This window comes from Balaenoptera borealis, assembly GCF_965194805.1.
Source record: "Balaenoptera borealis genome assembly, chromosome: 15".
Classification (NCBI taxonomy): domain Eukaryota; kingdom Metazoa; phylum Chordata; class Mammalia; order Artiodactyla; family Balaenopteridae; genus Balaenoptera; species Balaenoptera borealis.
This window is the reverse complement of record NC_138871.1, coordinates 81,448,885-81,468,780: the sequence shown is the minus strand read 5'-3', so window position 1 is coordinate 81,468,780 and position 19,896 is coordinate 81,448,885. Positions and strand designations below refer to the sequence as shown.

At 42.4% G+C, this 19,896-nt stretch overlaps 1 long non-coding RNA gene and 1 pseudogene across 2 annotated transcripts in view; one reads left to right on the top strand and one right to left on the bottom strand.

The window, feature by feature from the left end:
* Window positions 1-19,896, bottom strand: part of LOC309612168 — a 130,827-nt gene that overhangs the window by 93,746 nt on the left and 17,185 nt on the right. The gene's annotated exons all lie outside the window — the stretch shown is intronic.
* LOC309612167 (cytochrome c oxidase subunit 7B, mitochondrial pseudogene) lies at window positions 1,646-18,211 on the top strand (annotated as a pseudogene). Its single transcript has one exon. The product of its transcript is annotated as a cytochrome c oxidase subunit 7B, mitochondrial pseudogene (transcript).

Genomic DNA, 19,896 nt, shown 5'->3' with positions numbered 1-19,896 from the left:
GGAGCACCCATTGGAATCTGTCACCTGGAAGACACTGGCACAGCAGTTGAAAGCAGAGCTCAGGGGCCATGGTTCGGGCCAACAGAACGGTCTCAGCCCCCCTCCCCTCGTGCCAGCCCAAGCCGTGGAAGAGCCAGCCTTTCCCCGGACAGCCTGGGCCTCCCAGGGCATCTTTTTTTGGGCCTCAGGAGCAAAGAGCAGAACGCTTGGGGATGCAGCGCTCCCCCGCCCTCAAGCACAGGCCAAAGCTTGAGGGACCCGTGTTTCCAAGCCCAGGATCTGGCCTCGGAGCTGAGCCTCTAACCCCACAGCCCACAGAGCCCTCCAGCCCTAAGTGGAGCCCACGTCCCCGCCACAGAACAAAGGGGTGGCATCCTCCATCTCTGACCCTCTCCTCTCCTGTTGCATGAGGTTATTTTATTTAAAACTCAAAGGGGAAAATAAAAAAACACAAACCTTACTTACTGTTTGCTGAGGCTTCCAGGGAAAGAGAATATTGGCCTAAAGCAGTGGTTCTCCAAGCCTGAGGCCCGGTGGACTAGCATTGGCATCACCTGGGAACTTGTCGGAAGCGCAAGCTTATTGGGCCCAGACCCACCGAATCAGAAATGCAGTGGGTGGGGCTTAGCAGTCTTCAGTTTCACACGCCCTCCAGGTGATTCTAATGCACACCCAGATATAGGACCGCTGGGCTAAACAAGGGCATAATTACACTAATCAGAAGAGCTACTTCTCCACACGTGGAAAGGGGCAAACATGCAGAGAAAGAAAAAAGCCCACTCCAAGACTTTCTCTTTGTGGAGAGAAAAAGACAAACCTACAGGGGGTGTGGAGAGGAATTCAGACATTTCCTTCCTACCAGATGATTTTTCAGTAAAATAAAAAGATGAGAAATAGTCACTAAGAACCAATTCTGGATTACTGAAATTGGTCTTCTCACTGCTGTCTATCAGGTTTATTTTTCTAGAAATCAAGTTTAGTATTCTACCTTGCTCAAAGATAGTGCTTAGCTAACTATTCCTGCTGAGTAAAGCCTCAGTTATCCAGCATGGAAGACAAAGCCAGTCACAACTTGCCTCAAACCAGCTTTCGACCTAATTTAAGCTCATGTTCACTTCTATGCATCAAACACAGATGCTTATGCTTATGAAGTAAGCAACTTTGAATAAAAAAGCAGAAGAGTTTCCACCCTCCAGGGTAGTCTCCTGCATCAGAAGCCCCCAGGAAGCAAGTTAGCAATGCAAAGGTTCAAATGCATCCCCAGAGAATTGGCTACAGCAGGCCTGGAAGGGGGCCTATATGTATACACTTGTCAAGGGCTTCAGATGAGTCAGCTGAGTCCAAGTGAAAACACCTGTTGAGAAATTCTGTTGCACATATTTAATAAACTGTGATCCCTGGCAAGTGCCTAGACTTTAAGCAAGTGCCCATTAATTACTGAGTGGTTAACAGTCTTCCTTTCCACATTCAGATATTTCCATTTTATAAAGCCCTCTAACCTACCTCATTGAACCATCCTAACACCTTACAGCGTGAAAACATTTACTTATTTCGCACATTTAAAACACACAATAAGGACAAAAAGAATTCACATCATTTCCACTGAGGTGTCTAGTACTTAAATGCCTTCAAACTTGAAAGGCAGCACAGCACTGCACGTAGGATTCTAGATGCATCAGTAGAACTGCTCTCATTAAGGTCTTCACCTGGGCTCCTTTTCCAAGGAGGGCTTCCACATCTAACTTTAGGTGGCTGTTCAGGGTTGCTCTGCCAAAGCGCAGCCATGATCATTTCTTCTCTTAATTTTGTCATTAACTTATGTTTTCCTTCTCTGCAAAGTCTCAGAACAAATAGATTCTGTTTGCATGAATAATGCACCATGTTCCCAGGTACAAAGAGAAGTGTAAGTCTGCACAGCTGCACAAGGAAACTTAACCAAGATCCATTTCCAAGGCTTTGCCTGCATCAAAGGTCTTAGAGACCATTTGGGAAAATCTTTCTTTTCTTTGGTTAATCTTTTGCAATTCTTTCCCTTCCACTCCCAGCATTTTAAATTCCTTCATCAAACCAAGCACACACTTTTTAGTAATGGACTAGGAGTCAGAAGCCTGGGTTCTAGTTTTAGATCTGCTACTAGCTGCTGCAGGACTGTGGACAAAACATTTGACCCCACCGAGACTCAGTTTTCCTATCAGCAAAATGGACCTGATGAGGAGATGAATTAGGTGGTCCCTAAACTTCTTTGGCTCTATTTAGTGGAGAAGGGGTATATGAAATTCTCCTTCCAAATCCAGATAGTGTAAAGCAACCTCTTCTAATAAGGATGACCTTACTCCCAGATATTTCCCTACTCTGGCAGTCGTTTCAGGCTGAGATATTTGCACATGCAAGATTCTAAGAGTTGAGGAAGAGGAATGTGATGGACTCAGAGCTGTTTCACAGCCTGAGGAAAGGTTTTGAAGAGCTGCCATTTCACATGTTGTGCCGGAGTGGGGTGGTCCGTGCTACTGAGTCCTTATGCTTCTCTCAATCTTATTTCAAGAGAGAATGTTGAGGCCTATCCTGAACTGGAAACTCTCTTAGCCTGAGATGAAAATACGGCCATGAATGAAAGCACCCTGGAGTCAGTGGTCGCTGACCAAGTGTATGAATATTTGACTCTCTCTGCTGTTAATGGCAGATTGAAAGACAATGTGTGGAAAGGGCTTCATTTTACTTTACCAGGCTAAACTAATGTAGGTAATTAAGATTCACTGCCTGATTAACTTCAAATGGCTATACAGAGAGCAACATAATTCTATTACTCTCTAAATATCAAGGTTTATCCATATAGTAAAAACGAAATTGTATACAATCGAAGGTCTGGTTATCCATTCGTGTTTGATCCTTAATGATGCACATCCCTTTAGAATACTCATGCTGTGTCCTCTGTTTATGAAGGGCAGACAAGAGGGTCCCAGAGGTTAATGACCGTGCCAGTCTCCTAGCTAGCTGGTGACAAAGACAGGTCTCAAAGAAGAAGCCCTCCTGGTAAATTAGTGCTCTTTCAAATTAGTCATTGCAAGGATTCATTTTTGTTAAGAGAAATTCTTTATATTTTATTTTTCATGGTTCACTGAGCCATCTGGGATCAAGGGCATTTTGGACATTGGGCAGTGCTGGGGGTAGGGATGAAAAGAAAGAAGGGAGAGTCCTCGTTTTGCAAATGGACTCAAGTGCCATTTATCTTTCATAATCTACCAACAAGGTAAGCTAAACCCCAGCCCCATCCCTCGTGAAAAGATGACTTCAAAAGACCCACTTTAGAAATAAACTAAGTCAGAAAATGTGTTGCCCAGGGTTTATCAGGCTCTGAACAGTTTCTCACACAAGGCACAATAAGCAGTGCCGCTTCCGGGAGGCTGAGGGAGGCCTGGCTAGCCCCAGAGTGAAGTTCAAGGGTCCGGGGATGCCGAGGAGCTGCCCAGAGGAACCAGGAAGGCAAAGGGCCAAGAAGTCAAGTACAAGCTGTGTCCTAAGGGTGCCCAGCACCAAGCTGAAGAAACTCACTTCAGTCACCGACCGTGAGGAGTGCGCTCCAGCCAATGAAAGGAAACAAAGTCCAGGTGCCAGAAGCCAGGTAGATCCTGGGGAATGTGAGAAACGTGAAAAAGATCAAGTTCATCACTGGGCCCAGGTCGGGAATATCCATGGTTTTTTGACAAGCTCTTGGCCCTTGGGGTTTGCCACATGAATGAATGAATAGATGGACAGTGGCAGGTTATCTATGGGAATAGTGTTTCTTTTTCTTCTTTTTCAAGAGAATGTGACAAATCATGTCACAATATTGGCAGGAATGAGAATCACTGTGGAACCTCTGGGGTGGCCTACTCAGAAGGGTAATCAGTAGGATCATCCTCTTGAGCAAGAAGATCTGATGGGACCCTTTGTGTTTTAAAGAGAAAAGCTCGTCCCCAGTAAGGGAAAGGAAGGGGTGGATCTGGGTTCCTAAAGTAACGAATGCTTGAACATGTCTTAGCTCCGACATTTGAGGAGGTAGCAATGCTTGAAAACTCACAGTTAACTGGTCGAGCTAAAACTGTCCGTATTCTGACCTGAGAGACCCGCATAGAAGCGCTAGCAGTGGACCCAGTCTCTGACCTGGGTCAGCCTTCGGAGCCCCTCCTCCTGATAGCTCAAGGCTTCTGCTGGAGACACCTGCTCGCTGCCCACCTCCTTGCGACCCAGCATTCCTGACGTCCCATGCCAGTAAGTGGCAGCATCACCACTGGCCTGCCTCAGCCCAAACCTTTGCTGAGTGCCCTTTCACTCAAATGCCCTCTCCCCTAAGCACAGCAGCGGGGAGTGGGCAGCCCTAAACTGAAGACTCACTGCAGCAGAAAATGATGCAGAGGAATCATTGATGACATTGATGACAACGTCCTGGGTCTGCAGCCACTGGGGGAGGGGTACTTGGACCAGTTACCGTGCATGGATGCAACTCACCAAGGTCAACTCCTTCTCAGCCACCAGCGCCTCTTTTGCCCACCGGAAATGAACTGCCCTCTCCTTCCACCCTTGGCTGCAAGACGCAGCACAGGGAGGAGGAAGATTCTATAGGGGAGGACTGAACACTTGTCAGGGCTTTTCCTCATTATTGATGGCTGGTGTGATGGGGCCAGGGGAGAGAGTGAGCATTTGTATTCTAGAGACAGAATGGTCACAGCAAGCACACTCCATTACCACATTGGGGGCATCCCTGTTTCAGAACGAACAAATTAATTAAAGGATGAATGGCTTAATTATGTTTATAGGAGATTTGTCCTCTTTTAAAGGCACCAGAAGGACACACCAGTCTTGACTTTAGCCATTCCTGTTTCTGCAGGAAATAACTTTGCTGTACACCTGAAACTAACACAACATTGTTAATCAACTATACACCAATATAAAATAAAAAGTTTAAAAAAAAAAAGTGACTTTGGCACCACGAGCGACTGTCAGTCTTAACTATGACCTCAGAAAATTTTGATCAGATGCAAGTTAATTTGCTCTGAGCCATTCCCTAGGGACACAGAAGGTCAGACCTAGAGCCCATCATCCCGATAAGAGGCTCCTACGAGCTCAGGACTCAATGCTGAAAGCAGAGTTTGGTGACTGTTTGGAAAGGCATCTTGAGTGGAGAGTGTGTCCTGGCTTGGCCATTGGGAGACTCAAGTTCTAAAGCACAGGTCTACTTACAACCTGTGAGAACTCAACAGGAAAGTGGGAAAGATTTGTCTTTTGGTTTTTAATTCTCAAAACTTAGCCCAGTGTAGGAACTCAATAAAGCAAAGAGCGGGGAAGAGAGAGCCAGGGACAGAGGGGGAAATCTGCTGGCCTCCCTCATGAACTTTCTATGGTGACCCCACAGGGAGAAGTGGGGAAGACGCTTTGTGAACTAAACACTGCTATGTAAGTTCAAGAGTTTTGTGGGATAAAAGTTAGCCTCTAAATGCCACAACTGGAAGTTTAGGAAAAAGTCTGACAGTCTCGTTTTCAGAACTCTTTGCAAGGGTACTTGATGTGAAGGTGCAAAAAACTAGCAGCTGCAGTTGCTGCAGTTCTGTCTTCAGCTCCATGATGTTTCCCCTGGCCAAAAATGCACTAAGTTGCCTCTGAGTTCAAAGCATTCAGCAAACAATGGCAAGGCAGAGCCACCAGAAGCAGGCACCTGATTTCCATGACAAATATGGTAACGGCTGTATTAGCTAATAGAGCCACTTTCTGTGTTGCCGGATGGGCATATACAGCAACACAAATTGGAATACAATGGAACCTGTCCCCTGTTGGTAGAGTTGCCCCAAAGGGATGGAGAGATCAGTAATCATCCCCTCTGGTTTAATACTGAATTGTTTCAAAACCAACTCATAATTGATGCCAAGTAAAAGCACTGTGTACCCATTACAATATGGCATGATTGAAGATTTAAAAAATAAAAGTTTGACAGTCTCTTCTGGAAGGATCCACACAGGATTTTCCTGCATGGAACAAGATCCAGTTTACATAGCCCATGTGCTGGGTCACGGCCCCCCTTCTTTGGAAGATGAGGGGTTGATTCCCTTGGGTGTCCTGGGGCCAGGCTCTACTGAGAAGTAAACACCTTGGTGGTACCACATGTTCATGGGTCCCCGTTTACACTGTGTCAGGAATAAATGGAGCTGGTGGCACAGGAATGCCATCCAGGATGGGACTGTGACCAGGCGGGAGGGAGGGGGGAGATACGGGCTGGCAGTGGGTTGCGATACCAGGCCAGGGGTACCCACGCCAACCGCACTCAGGGCTTCAGGGCATCTTTAAAGAGAAACATGTTCTTAACCATTTGTTGGGTTTTAGGCAGTACAGTTGGGTAGACAAGAAAACAGGTTCTACAACCAGGCTGCCTAAGTTCCAACCGCGGCTTTGTTTCTTTCTAGCTCTAAACCTGGATGAGTCTCGTAACTTCTCAATGGACACGGGGATGATGATAGTATCTACCTTGTCAGCTTGTTGAGAAGGCCCTGGGGCTGGTCACAGCCACAGAACAAGTGTTTGGTAATTATTTGCTCTCCTGGAGACTCCTCCCAGGTGTGCCCAGGTCAAACACTTGAATCAAAATCGAATAATTATGGTAAAAGAGGCATTGGTCAAGCGATAGACATGTTCACAAACAATGTCTCCTTCAGCCACATATATCTCAGTCTTCACCACAACACCACGAGGAAGGAGTATTTTGCTTATCACAGACACGAAAACTGAGATCATAACTGGTGTTCAAGGTGGCACCGCTGATAAGCACACCAGTCTGGGGTCCACCCAGACCTGCTTCTTGGAAAACAGCACAAGCAAGGGCTGTGTTTGCCAACACAGATCTCATCATCACCAGAAGGATCTGTGCAGACAACATGGTAGTTTCTGAAGGAGACCTGAGTCTGACTTCAGCAGCAGGTGGGAAACAAAATACAGTTGGTCCTCTGTACCCACAGATACTGTGCTACACCATTTTATATAAGGGACTTGAGCATCCACAGATTTTGGGATCCTCGGGGGTTCCTGAAACCAATCTCCCACAGACACTGAGGGACAACTATGGTCAGTAGCTGCAGATGGAACATTCTCCCATAATCACGGAGGCAGGTCACAAGGCATGGAAGCTACAGGCAGGGACCTCTGAGGCAGAGGAATTTAAAATGTTGCTCCTAATCTTTAATGAAAGATAAAAGCTGCAAACTCAAAGATCCTCTGTTTAAAAATGCCCTTCAGGCTTTGCCCAACTGAATGGGGAAAAAAATATCCAGCTCAAAACCCTAGAAATATCTGGGGATGTCAGATCCTAGCTTTGGCTGAAAACCAGGTAAGGAGGGATCAGGTCTTTGAAGAAGGTCTGATGAAGTCTCTGAGCTTCCAGGCCCACCAGAAACCATGCCCAGCGAGGCTTCTCTCCCCCGTCCTAGATGAAATTGTCAGAGATGGCCTCTGGAAGTTTGAGGAAGGGGAAGCACCATGTAGCAAGGATTCATCCCTAAACCTAATCTGTATTTCTCAACAACTTCCCTGGAGAAGCTCTCTGCCGTGCCAAAGGGAGAAGATATTTTCATTCCATGTTTTATAGACTTGCTTCCTTGCTGATGCAGGGAATACCACTCCTGGCTCCTAAATCTGCTGGATAGGCACAGATGATTATATGCTTTAATTTCATTTCTTTGAATAGGAGCAATTTCATTTCTTTGAATAGGAAGAAGATGATCGCCAGTAATGTATATGAAAGTCTTATAACAAACAAAAGTAAAGGGTTATGCAAAAATGTATAAGGAATGATGGTGATCACGGTTATAAAGATAAATGTTATGCAGCAAAGGGAAGAAAACCTAAATTTTAATGACAGAAGAATAATTAATAAACTGTGGCTTATCTATATGATAGAGGTCTAGACGGCCATTAAAAGTCATTTTACAATGAACTTTTTATGATGAAAGAAACTGTTTATGGACTAAGGCTGTGTGAAAATCACATACCGCCTGCCTGCAGGTAAGCTAGATGGATAGATGGACATAGAGACAATGAGAAGGAAGGGGAAAAGAAGAAAGTTACAATATATAAATAGGATTTACTTCAGAGTGGGTATACCAGTGATGAGCTTTATTTTCTCTTTTACTTTTATTTCTTTCGTTCTACCCTGCCTTGTTCTAAAAGCAATTTAAAGTTGTTTACAGCATACATACAAGATAAAATTAAATTTGAGAAAATGTAAGCAGATGAGGAATAAATATAAGAAAGATAAGCTATAGCCAGCAGAGTGGCTGGTATGTGGAATGAATTCTGTGAAGCCCTACACAGTAGACAGAGATCGACCACACATTCACCCCTAAGCTTTCTAGCCACCAACACAGAGAGGGAGACACAGTAGATGATGTGGCTTCTTCATTTTGAGGACAAAGTGAAGCATTCACAGGAAAATAAAGCAAAATGATTCCACTTAAGAAAACAGGAAAGAAAGTTCTCCCATGTTCTCTGCTCATCAGGACACTGTGGAAGGTGGTAAATAGTGGGGCAAAGTTTGTCGCCCTCTGTGACCCAGCGAGTCACCTTCAGGGAATCCAAGCAGCCCCTGTGTGAGTTGAAGACACAGTGCCAAAGTAATAAGCCTAACAGCTACAGTGGAGGGAGGGTTACTAATTCCAGGCTCTGTGCTGACTACTGCAAACGATCTCATCTAATCCTCACACAGCCCTACATCGTATCATCATCATTCCCCTAGACCTGGAAACAGTTTAGAGAATAACTCAAACTCAATGAGCTGGCACATGGCAGGGCCAGAATTCGGACTCTCCATGCCCAACATGGTTCACCATCACGCCCTATTGCTTTTCAATCCAGAAAAAAATAAGCAGAGCTCCATACAGGGCAATGGCACAATGCCAAAGTGTAGTTCAGTGAAGAAAGCCCAAGAGGGGATCGCTTTTCTCTTTTTTGTATTTCCAAGCTTTGGCCAATGATTAGGTTTACTTTTAAATTGTCCACCCTTTTGGATTCCCTGCACCACTTCTCAAGCCCCTCTGACTTGCACTGCTTCCACCTGACTTTCAGAGTTCTGGAGGCATCTGTTTCTCTCTACCTGATAAAGGACCTCCCTCAGGATGCAGAGAATCACCTTGGTTGTAAACAAGCTCCTCCTCACCCTGCAGCTTCTACAGGTCAAATGTTAAGCCCATCAATAAACTATTTCTATGAGGTGAGTCTTCAAACTGAACTTAAATCAACTGTGAACACATCACTGAGCCCCTCCTACACAGCCCTTCTTTGCCTCATTTATCTCTTTGACTCCTCACCCCATCCTTTGGAGTGCATGTTCTATTAGACCCAACAGGTGGAGGAAGTAGGGAGACCCAGGAATGTAAAATGGTATTAAACTGACCAAAACAATATTTACTAGAACTGGTAATGTTGATTGGAAATAAGTGCCCTCATACATTCACATTTGGAATATAAACAAGAATAACCTTCATTCCTGAGGACAGTTTTATAAAGCATGACAACAGCGTTGACAGTATACAGAGCCTTTGAACCAGAAATTCCACTTGAGTAGATTATTCTAAGGAGACAAGGATAAATGAAGGCAAAATTTAGCTAGTAGGATGTTTCCTAGCACTGTTATAATAGGGCAAGCCTGGAAGCCAAATGTCTAAAAATAAGAGTTTGTTTAAATAAATTGGGGTCTACCTTTATAAACAAATAGCACGCATCCACATAAAAGCGATGTCGTAGAACGAACTATATTGACTTTAAAATTATTTTTGCTTCTGATGTATTTAAAATGAGGAAAGTGGGTAACAAAACAATTTGTGCAACATGATCTCATTTCTCAAAGGAACACTGTAATATGAATGTGTAAGGAAAAAAATCTAGAAAGATATAAAGATATACTTGAAAATGTTGATAGTAGTTATTTCTAGAGTTGTTATTACCAGTAGATTTTAATTTCTTCTTTTTGTATATATGTTTTTTAAACTAACCCATAGTGAAGATGAATTACTCTGTAAAAAATGAAAAGGAATTTAAAAATGAAACAGGCAAAACATACCAAGCCTTCAGTTTTGCATTTCTGTTTATATAAAAGAAAAGAGCCAAGATATGGATTAAAAAACTGACAAAGCCAGGTCAGAATATTCTTCTGTGTTTGTCTCTGGCATTGCCGTGAGTGGAGCTAAAGATGTAACAACCCTTCACATCAGGTGGAGGTTGATGGAAGACACCCATGTAAGTATGGCACTGTCTCTTGAGGGATGCCAACCCAGGGATGTCAATAAAAGTAACCCAGAGCTTTCTCTCTCTAACGCTTTCAAGTTCAAACCAATTTTTATAATATTCGTAAGAAATTTCCTTTCACCCAAACCCTCCCCATCTTTGATTTCACAAGCCCACACCTACCCCAGTGGACCCAGCAGTGGTTTATTATAGCTTTCACGGAAGCAAAAAGCACTTGGTAATCAAAGATAATTCTGCTCCCACATGAATAAATGCAGTTCAGACTTGTCTGCCACTAAAAGTCCTCAAAGGAATAGAAGACATCAATGCATATGATTTTAGTTCTAAACTGTTTTTAAAATATGTTCCAGCACACTTAATAGCAGAGTGAGCTAATGTACATCAGCACTTCTTTTTCTTGAAAGCTGCTTCCGTGTGTGACTGAACAGAAAGATGGATCCTGGCCTTTCATCTAAAATAGCATCCGAGAAAGTGAATGCTTTCCTTCGCCCCTTTCCTTTTCCCTGGTTTGGGAAAACTTTCATTCTCTAACAAAAACTTATTAAGTTTCTGCTAGAAAACACAAATATGACCATGTTTCATTGCAGTGGCTTTCAAATGGTACCCTGTACAAGCTCCCTTGCCTTGTTTCCACTAGACCAACTGCCAAGCAAATTCTGGGCTTCCAGATAAAATGTCAAGGAGTTTCAAGGCTTAAAAATGTTAGCAGGCCACTCACCAAAGGGCAGTAGGGATACAAGGCCCCTCATGATGTAACCTTAGCTTGCCTCTCTCCATATTTCCATGAATTACTTGGATGGTTTGCATGTCCAGTGTACACCTTGTTCATTCATGCCTCAGTGGCTTCCCACACTCTGCCCTCTCTACTGGATCCACCTTCCTATCCTTGACTGCCTAGGAACTGCTGACACACTTGCTCAGACATCCCCCGCTTTGTGAAGCATTCAATGAACAAGGTCCTTTCCAACTTTCCCAGCAAGGTCAGCCCCTCCAATGTCAAGGCTACTTCCTGTGCCTTAGAGAGAATCCCATTATTACATGGGTCATACTCAGCTAGAGTCATGTTTTACATGTACATCTTCTTTACCAGAAAGTAAGAGTTTTGAGAGCAATGTCTAGGTCATATCTCTTTTTGATCCCAGAATTAGCACAGCACTCTTCTCAATAACTAAGGGCTCATAAAACTTAGTTGATCTAGACCAAAAGGTTATGTTGGGTCATCAGAGAGAGTGAAGAAGAAGGGAAAAGGGAAGTGGGGGGAGGAAGAGAAGATGGAGAAAGTGGAAGATGCAGGAGAGGAGGGAACGAAAGAGGGGAGTATGGGGTGAAATACTCAAGAAGGTGATGGTTTTAAAATCTTGAAATCTGGCTTTTTGGGTGGCCAAAATTTTCTTACCGTATTACATTTGTTGTTTAATTGATGTCAAGAGAAGGTGAGCAAATAGGGTAGTAATATTAAACTTTGTGTGTTTCCAGGAGAAAGTGCAGTGTTGGGGAATCTGTAGGTACATATTGGGACAGCAAGACACTCTTAAAAGTGTGTTTTAACAACTTATGCTTGAGAAATGATTATTAGACATCTAAATATCTTTCATATATCTTTGCGCACTTTGCCTTTAAAATTCTCCATGACAACATTTCTCTAAGCATGTTCCATGGACTAGGTGGTGGGTGAGAAAAAGATCAAATAATTCCTGAGGCTTAAAGACATTTAGGGGGCTTCCCTGGTGGCTCAGTGGTTGAGAATCCGCCTGCCAGTGCAAGGGACACGGGTTCAAGCCCTGGTCCGGGAAGATCCCACATGCCGCGGAGCAATTAAGCACGTGCGCCACAACTACTGAGCTTGCACTCTGGAGCCCGCGAGCCACAACTACTGAGCCTGCGTGCCACAACTACTGAAGCCCGTGCGCCTAGAGCCTGTGCTCTGCAACAAGAGAAGCCTCTGCAATGAGAAGCCCGCGCACCGCAACAAAGAGTAGCCCCTGCTCTCCACAATTAGAGAAAGCCCGCGCGCAGCAGTGAAGACCCAATGCAGCCAAAAACAAATAAATAAATAAATAAATTTATTTAAAAAAAAAAAACATTTAGGAAACGTTAAGTTAAATTAAAATATTGTTTGTCTGCAAGACTACCCAGGTCTTTAAAATACTGTTACACATTTTGAATCTCTAAGAGTATTCAGAATTTCTCTAGTTCAGTTGACCATCGAATTCCTTTTTTGATAGTGCATCCCCTGGGTCTAAAACACACCTTAGAAAATTAAGTCCTACATAGTAAGTAGGGTAGATACCGTTCCTTGCCATTTATAAAGGGCACCGATACTAAAGAAAGTGATATCCTCAAGAGCATATGGTGATTAAGAGTGAGGATGTCAAGCCAAGTACCAGAGACGTTAGTTCACTGTGATTCCTAATCACTTTGAATATAATGCAATTTAGATTTTGGGACTGTTTATTTTGTCCTGAATCAAATTTCATACTTCAGAATTAGGTGTGGAACTTTTAGAACCCCAAGGCTTTATCTATGGAGTCCCACATGCTCAGGTAGTCCTGAAACAGGCTTAAAATCATGGGAGTTTTAAAGCCAGAGCCCAGGACTTCCCTGGTGGTCCAGTGGTTAAGACTCCGTACTCCCAGTGCAGGGGGCATGGGTTTGATCCCTAGTCAGGGAACTAAGATCCCACATGTCACATGGCACAGCAAAAAGAAAAAAAAAAAAAAGCAAAGCCAGAGCCAAGCACTGAGGTTTGGTCATTAAGCATAGATGGAGAAGCTACAATGATCTCCCCCCACATACAAGCCACTGTTAAAATGTACATTTTGATACATTTTCATGGAAATAAGCAGTAATTCCCTAGTACTTAGACATTGACATAGATAATAGACTAACAAAATAGATCTGAAAGAAGACAGATATTCACATTGCAATTCAAATTAACTTCTTTTGTCCATCAATATCACTGGAAATAAAATTTTCTGGTCACAATCTTCCTCTTATAACAATAATGTCATAAAACAGAAGCTACTAGAAGGTATAACCTTCTTTTTAGCCTTACACTAAAACCACTATAGATTTTCACCACTAAATTATTCTAGATTCATATAATCCATTTTCCACTTCAAGGCACATCCTAAGGATCATCACTGTCATAATCAGACATTGTTTCAAGAAAAGCATCAGAGCAGAGATCAAGAGACTGGCTCTGTTGTCAACTAGTTTATGACCTTAAGCAAGTCACTTGCTCCCCCTAAACTTTGTTGCTATAATCCTATGCCATCCCAGCAGTGGCCACTAGCCACAGCTGGCAACTATGCCCCAGAAATGCAGCTTGCCCTCACTGAAGTATGCTGTAAATATAAAATACATACTCAATTTCAGACACTTAAAATGAGAAAAAGAATATGAATATCTCAATACATTTTATATTGAATTCACATTGAAATGATACTATTCCCGAAGTATTGGGTTGATTAAAATATATAATTAATTTCACTTATTTCTTTTTACTGTATTTTTTTAAATGTGGCTATCAGAAAATTTAAAATTACCATTGTGATTCACTTTATATTTATATGGACAGCCTTGATCTGATCTGTCAAATGAGGTCATGGTTTCAGATCACTTCAGAGTTACCTTCCAGCCCTGAACTTTTAAGATGGAACATTTGATAGAGAACAGAGCCTGGGAAGATGTGAGGCATAAACACTGACTGAAAGAACCAGCAAGACAATGTTCCAGAGGAGACTTTGAGCTTGAAGAATCACAGAGGAAACACTGGGTGTGCTGAAGGGGAATGGGAAGGGGAGAAGCCACGAGGGGGAGGGGGAAGGGGACGGGGACTGAAGGGGGACGGGGAGGGGACTCAACAGAAGCAGCAAAACTTCTCACGATGTTGTCAATGGTGGATATTGATAGATTCAGCAAGTTTTATTTCCCTTGGCTTGTGCCTTACTTCCTCAAACTGGTAAACACTGATTGGAAGTTACTGAGAAGGGCATGTCAACCTTCGTGGAAGGATGAGGGGTTAAGGAGGAGGAAGCTGAGCAAGAAGGCCTGGCTCAATAACTTGGACCCCAGTCCTTCAATCTCCCATCCACTCTCCCCAAACCTCATCCTAAGCCCCTTGGGCAGACTGTCAAGAGGAGGCTTCATGGAACAAAGAATCACTGAAAAGGACTGTGAAAATAAAGGCATTTTAGCTTGGTGAGGAGCACTCCAATTCAGAAGGAAAATGCTTCCCATGACCCTTTCTTCTGGGGGGAAGAAAAAAGAACCCAGAGTCAGTTCATCAGACTCTGAAAATGAAAATGACCAGAGAGTGAAGCAAGTTTACATGCTTAATAACCACATGATTAGAGAAAAAAACCTTTGCAATCCTGACATAATTTCAGAGAAGTCTGAAGAAGGAAAGCTGGGAAATTTATAGATGGGCATTCTTGATGTGAGTTCTAGAAAGGTGTCTCTAGTATGGGAATAGCGGAATTCATGTGAACTTGCTAGGGAAAGGCAGAATAAGCCCCCATAGGAGTCTTCTTAAGAATACTAATGCCATTTCCCACACCAATTTCCAGCAATTCACTCACCAGCAATGTAGGGATGCATGACACATTTTAATTTTCAATCTCATGGGTTAAAAAAAATAGTATTTCATTCTTGCTTTCATTTGCATTTTTTCAACCAATTTTCAGATGTCTACTAGCCATCTAAAATTATCATTCTGTGAAATGTCTATTTATGTTCTTTTCTCCACATTTCTATTGGACTGTCTTTTCCTACCAATTTATAGGATTTCTAGCACTTGGGGTGCTAGAAATAAAGTGTTGTAAATGTCTTTGCCCAGCCAAAAATAAAAGAATACTAATGCCAGAAAAACAACATGAGCACCCATTTGCTGGTGTTTCTCCTAAGGGAAAGGACTCAGGAGCATTTGGGTTGAAACAGTTCTCCTCTATGTGGAAAGTTTAACATATGTCATCTCAGGCTTTCCAACTGCCTTCCACGACTCCCAAAACTCCTAGGAAAGTCAAATTATCCCCTCTCTGTTTCCTCTTGAGAACCAGTGAGACTACAACATCCTACCCCAAATCCCATCACGTTTTTACAGATCAGATTAAGTCAAGCCCAGAGGAGACATGTGATTCTGGACAGTCTTTGAGTTGGCTGATGGTAAAGCTTGGCTAGAATCCAAGCCTCCTAAGTTAAATCATTGAATATTGTCTTGGGCTTCCTGAGCAGGGCAGCACAGGATTACAACGCATCATGGAGTAGCTGTATTGATTATCTAGACCTCCTGCATTGCATCCCAACCATTGAAAAGAAACGCCCAACAATCTCTTTGACAGATGAACATCTGTGGGTCTACTGATCACAGATGATGGAGGTCAAAATTTTATTTCTGATGTTAAAAAGCCACTTAAAAATTTCCAGAAAAAGATAAAGCACAATATGATGTTTAAAATGAATTACAGTCTTTAAGCATTAAAATATGTATTATTCAATGTTTGTTTCATCTAACCAGTTAATCACTGCATCAACTTAAACTTGAAGTCTAAGTCAACTTTGGCTTAGCTTCAGATGAACGAAGCTTTGTTCAGTTTTGAGTCTTCGTTAGAATAGCCCCAGAAAGTTTCTGAAGGGAATCCTGCCATGCAGAGCAGAATAAAAGATAATAATGAAGATTTTCTGTACTAGGAATGTACTACTATAGTTTTACTAAGTTAGAGAAGTTCTGGATAATGGATAAACCTGGGGCTGGGAAGAAGCATTACACTCACTGATATGGAGTTTTTAAAAGTAAGCGTGGTTGTGCAAATTGATTTATTAAGGAAAAATAGTGTGAATCTCGAAAAGAAATCTCATCCCATAAAGGAAGTCAAAGAAAAAACACTTTCGCTATCATGTAATCCAACCCCTTCATTTTGGGGACAGGCACACTGAGACCCAGGCTGGGACAGTAGAATTTTCCTTCCTCACAAAACGATGCTAGCCATCTAGAACAAAGTTGAGCAGTGTTACAGTTAAGCAATGGGTCTCACAGAAATCAGAGAAATAAGAAAGACTGCTTTCCTCCAAGAAGTATTTAGTAGCTTCATTTTTTTCCCCTTTTATTTCTTTTGTATGTTTTAAAACTACTGGTGAAACAGGTGGTATTTGGTGTCCAGTCTTTTTTCTTAAAAAAATGGAGCAGGGAAGAAATTTAAATCCCTTTCTAATGTAGAGATTAATAGTAGCTCTGCCACTGGGTCCAAGAAGTTGTTCAATGCTATATATAAAAAAAAAAGTTATGTGTCAATTGTTGATTTAGAAATACCCAGTTAGTTTCATAGTAACTGGTTGTGAAATCTTGACACCTCCACCCAAAGTTATTTATTTGTTGGTTGATTGATTGGTTGGTTCTGCCCAACGCAGCCTAGTAATGTTTTGAGGCAAAAAAGTTAGATCTCTACCTCCAGCAAATTTGAAAATATATCTTGAGGACTTTTGCTTCTGAGAAAAAGAGAAATCTTCAAGACACCACAACTATTCCACCAAAAACAATCAGAAAAGCAAGATAAATTGAAACAAACAAACAGGTATTTCAAAGAATCAGAGAAGCCATGGGGAATAAGATTAAGACTGTAACACTCTGGAGGAGGAAGCCCCTTGCAGAGGAGCACTGGGGACTTCCTGCCTTTTTGAGAGGTGTCTACTGATCATGGGTGAAGGTTGAAAGCTGAGAACCTGGGCTGGGGGCAGGCAGAGGGCCTCTACTGTGAGACAGAAACCAGCGGAGCTGATGTCAGTGCAAAAACCTGCAATGACAAAATTGGGCATGGCATGGCCTCAAAGAGTGTGTTTTCACCATTAAAAGATGTACTAAATTCCACAGGTACATGGGGCGGGAGACTAAAGGGTTAAATCAAACCTTCTGAAGAGCAGACTGGGATTTTCCACAAGCTCCCAGGAAGAAAACACACCTCACTGGGGAAAGAGCCATGAGAAACATGAATGAGAGTTGAAAGCTCTTGAGAAGGTGACTGGTCAGTTTTCCAGGGGGCACTGGCCTATCTGGGAAGAACCAGAGGCGGAGAATCCAGGCCTGGTCCCTGGCCCCTGTTAAGGGGCTGCTGCTGGGATACAAAGAAACCAAGAGAGCTGAACCTTTATAACCCTTGAACAACAGCTCCCCGTTTCCCCCTCCCCAGCACCTGGTAACCACTATTCTACTCCGCTTCTGTGAGTTTGACTATTTCAGATTTGTCATGTAAGTTGATTCAAGTAGATCTGTCCTTCTGTGTCTGGCTTATTTCATTCAGCATGATGTCCTCCAGTTCCATCCATGTTATTGCAAATGGCAGGATTTCCTTCTTTTTTTTTAAAGCTAAATAACATTATGCTGTATACCACATTTTTCTTTATCCATTCTTCCATCCATAGACATGTTCTAGGCATCTGCTCTGTACTATCATGCCTGTAATTAACAGTACTGTGTTGTGCACTAAAAATTTTGTTACAAGGGTAAATCTCATGTTAAGTGTTTGAAAGAGAGAAAAGGGGGGTGGGGAGGGAGGGAGGGAAGAAGGGAAGAAGAGAGAGAGAGAGAAAGAAGAAAGGAAAAAAGAAAGAAAGAGAGAGAAAGAAAGAAAGAAAGAAAGAAAGAAAGAAAGAAAGAAGGAAAGAAAGAAAGTCTAGCACATGTTAAGCACTAATAAATGTTAACTACTATAGTTCACTTCTCTGTAGAAAAAAAAGAAAGAGAGAGAAAAACAAAGAAAGGCTAGCACGTTAAGCACTAATAAATGTTAACTACTATAATTTGCTTCCCTGTTAAAAAGAAAGAGAGAGAGGGAAAGAAAGAAAGAAGGAAAAAAAGAAAGAAAGTCTAGCACATGTTAAGCACTAATAAATGTTAACTACTATAATTCACTTCCCTGTAAAAAAAAGAAAGAAAGAGAGAGAGAAACAAAGAAAGTCTAGCATGTTAAGCACTAATAAATGTTAACTACTATAATTTGCTTCCCTGTAAAAAAAAAAAAAAAGAAAGAGAGAGAGAAAGAAAGAAGAAAGAAAGAGAAAGGAAGAAAAGAAAGAAAGGAAAGAAAGGAAGAAAGAAAGAAAGCAGCAGAGTTCTTCATAGTTGCTTGGGGGACAAGTAACAAAATAAGAGACTTGAAAACCTAAAAACTGAAACTAGTCTCTGTCTAAGGACGTAGCCTCCTTTAGGGGTAAGCCAAGAACCTCTCACCACGGCCTTTGCTTTTCCAACCCGTCTAATCTCTCTGTTTTGTGGGTTCTCTTAGCCTTTCTGTTCATTCTCCCAAAGAAGATGTCCCATCACTTGCAACTCAAGAAATAAATAATAATCAGTCATTTCTTCATCACACTTTTTGAACGTTTTTTGAAAATTATCTTTCCAGGTTAATAACTGCTGTCCTTATGTGACTTACACATAGGCAAAATGATATATTTTAAAAACGATCTGTGTCCTGATTATCACCAAAGATCAAAGCTGCACTGTGGCAGACACAGGCCATGGATCTGGAGAAGAAAATCAAGGTGTGTGCTGCAAGAGGGTTAGAAGAAGCAGAAAGGAGAAAAGATGGGTCTGGAGCCGGTGCTCTGAAGGCCTGTGTAGACCTCACTGCATGCCTCACTGATTTGGTACAAAGCTCATACTGTCTCATAATTAGTTCATTTCCCATAAGTCTCTGTCTTATTCCTCAAACTCCAAGTAAATTGTAAACTTCTCAAAGGCAAGGTCTTAAACATCCCATAGCAGCTAGCCCTGCTGTGAAGGCAAGACAAGGTCACAGAAAGAAAAAGGAATAAAGAAGCCAGTAATTGAAGGGAGGAAAAAGAGAGAAGGGGCAGGCATCCAAATCAGAGTGCTACACAAAGTATACCAAGGCATTCTTTTATCAAGGAGAGTTAGCCAAGGCCCTTTTAAGATCTGGTGTCCACCTCGCAGACAGCTTTCCAGGGCCCAGGCTGTAGCTCTCCTCTAACAGCCTGCTTAGAAATGAGCTGAAAGGCACTTAATGGAGTTCCATGAGGTTCCCAGGTCTGGACGACCTGCCGTGTTTTGTTTAGGGGCACAAAACTGGACCCCATCTTTGTGGAAAAGCAGTGAGACTCCTGGGAAGACTGCTACAGCTCACCAAGAAAAGAACCAGAAAGTACTGCTTTGTTATAAAATAAAAGGCTCTTACTTATTCATATGCATTCGTTCGTTTTCTTTCTCCTTGTGCATTTGTTATATTGTTCCCTAAACTAATTACCTAATTACAGAGAGTGAAAGCATTTAAAGGATTAAAGTGAGATCCCTCACATGTAATGTGGAGGTAGAGGTGCTTATTAATGGCTCCACTGAAAAATGCTCCAACCCCTACCACCCAGCCGCTGAATCATTCATTAATCTGCTTCCTCTACCCGTTTAACCAGCGTTAATCCCTCTAAGGTACCTGTAAATACCATTGGTCATTTATACTAAGTCCTTTAATTAATCACATTAGTGGTCAGTGTTGACTCTCTTCTTTCCCTCAAGCCATTCGTGCAATTTCCTGGGGAAAGAACCAACTAGAACATACATTTCTAAGAATGGCTGCAAGGCACCTTGGAACCAATTATTCCTTCAAAATGGGAGTCACTAACATTTCA